Below are 2,868 nucleotides of genomic sequence, written 5' to 3'. Positions count from 1 at the left end.
TATACATTTCATATTTTATTATTTATTATTATTTTTTATTATACATTTCATATTTTATTATTTATTATTATTTTTTATTATACATTTCATATTTTATTATTTATTATTATTTTTTATTATACATCTCATATTTTTTATTATACATTTCATATTTTATTATTTATTATTATATTTGCAACGTTACAGTGGGCCTCTTTTGCCCATTAGATAAAACTAATGCAATAGCATAAGAAATGTCTGTTGGATGGGCCGAAGTATCAAATAAATTAATGTGTTTTTCTTTATATTCTTATAAAGGTCGCCTATTTTTATCTCGTAGATACAAGAACCACTATATTGGCATTGTAATTTTATGTCATTAACTTACGTTAGTTTCATGAACCATAGTGGAAGTCATGCAACAATGTTTTCGAAAAATTAAGAATGCTCGTACCAACCTAAACTGGTTTATTAAATATTATCTTTATTTTATTTGTACGAATAGCGGATAATCTTTCTGTAAATATTGCTCTCTTCTTGAGGTTTGGTTTAGCTCTTCATTTTTCAACAGTTTTATATCAAGTTCTATTCTAATACTTTTCATGGTGTTCCCAAATTTAAAATCATTTAACATTGTATAAAAACCTTGTTTTTCAAATCATTAGTGGCATTACTTCTCATTTGTGTATTTAATTAAGTATATTTCTTAAGCCAATCCGATTGTTTGAATTCTAATACTGTTTATATTTATATAGTGAAGCACATAATTGTTCTTATAAATTTGTTATTAATTATATTTCTTTGGTCACTATTCTGTTCTCTGGTGCTAAAGATATATCTGAATGATAGCCATGTTGTTCTTCTGAACAGTTCAAATCTACTTCTAAAATACAACCTTCTTCAGAATTATCATTACATCAATATTTGTATCACTCAATTTAAATCCTCCATGAGATAGATATTGACTCATTGCCAATCCATATAGGTTATTAGCATCTAGATAAGTTAAATAAATATATTCTTTATTACGATCATAATATTTCATATATTTATTATTTGCTTTGCTATATATCTATTACAACACTGAGATATGCCTCTATGAATACCATTTTCAAGCATTAATAACATGTTATATTCAATCATTAATTCTAATTCATCATCTCCCATATTTTAACATTGCACTCAATGATATACCAGGTGCTGTTTAGTATTGTTGCATGTATGTCGTCATCATTCGATATACCACTTTCATTCAATATCGTGTCAAATGTTTCTTTTAGTGGTAATATAATTATAACGATATACTCCTTTTCTTATTACATGAGCTTATTTTCTGGACAATATTGTATTTTTAAATTGCTATTTCTTAAGATTACTTGAAGGTATATTTTAACTAATGACATGAACTTAAATGAATCTATAAATCTTAATCTCAGGTTAACAATTTTATTACTAGATGAAATATATTTTTATTCGATATTTAGAATTAGATCAATTGCTTTATCATCCTAGCCTAATTATTTGATAAACAGACATATCTGCTTATGTTATGAATAAATAGTGCTATGAATGAAGGATTTCTATTCAATTGATTACAACTTTGTGTACAGGTTCTCTATGTTTTCCAGTTACATGATCATGGCCTTGAACTTTCTTTTTAACACCTATTGACTTTTCTCCATATTTCTTATAATTGAATCTGGTTATGATGTCTTTGTCGCATAATATATGACAAATATCATTATTTTAAATTCTTCATTTTCTTCATCAATTAAATCATCCCTTTTCTTATTAACGTTGTATAACTTTTTTATTTCTTCATCTCCTCTTATAAACATTTTAATGAATTCAGTTTGTGCATTTGGTCCTGTTAAAACTACAGAATCTTTATAATGTCCATGAACATACTTGATATAATAACAAAAACTGATAGGTTCGTGTTTTTGATAAGCGTGTGTATAATTTCGAGAGGGATCTGACTTACAAGTATCGATCTTTCTTGTCAAGCATTCAAAATCAGCATATGAAACAAAATGAATTTTTAACGAATTACCTATATTCTTAAATTTTGTAACTGAATCATTTAAGGGTATTCCAGTCTTCACAACTTCCTTTATCTTACAGTCGTTTTCATGTTTCTTCAATATAACTTCTGAATAAAAATACTGTTGACATTTATCACATGGATTTATTTTTAATTTATGCTTTATTACTTGACTTTTAATTAATCGAGGTAAATCTTTGATAAGGCATTCATTTTATGTATTATACATAAAAGATTAATATGGTGGTCTTGTTTATTTTTAATTATAATTAGAAGGTAAATAATATATTTTTCATCATAACTGTAGGCATTTACTGATAAGTTCATTTTATTTTCAAATTTTGGAATTATTAGAGCATCAGGGGAATTAATTCCTTTAAGTGTTTATTTACTATGTTTAAGTTGTTCTGGCTTATTATAATTACTAACTCATTATGGACTGTCTTTTTCTAGCATCATTTTTATGTAATGCTCACTTATGCTCTTTACTTTCAACATGAGTTTCTTTAACAAATGGTTTGTAATATTTTCCACATGCATCACATTTTATTCGTTTCTTTCTAGGTTTCTTCGGTTTAACAAATAGGCGTTCATTAATATTGTAATCCAGTAAATATTTTTCTTTAAATCTTATCGATAAAAAACTATTAAATCATATTTTTCTAAGTTTAGAATAACGACGACTGTATCCTCTTCGCTTAGCAAACTCTATCAAATTTATTTAAGTTACAGATCGAAGTGCTTGTTCCATATATTATAGATTAAATTTATTAGGAAACAAATCTATAAATATTGACCTATTTTTTTCTCCATTTCTGTAAGTGCAGATAGTTTTGTTACGTCTC

This window comes from Limulus polyphemus, unplaced genomic scaffold (assembly GCF_000517525.1).
Source record: "Limulus polyphemus unplaced genomic scaffold, Limulus_polyphemus-2.1.2 Scaffold11767, whole genome shotgun sequence".
NCBI lineage: Eukaryota > Metazoa > Arthropoda > Merostomata > Xiphosura > Limulidae > Limulus > Limulus polyphemus.
This window is presented reverse-complemented; position numbering follows the sequence as displayed.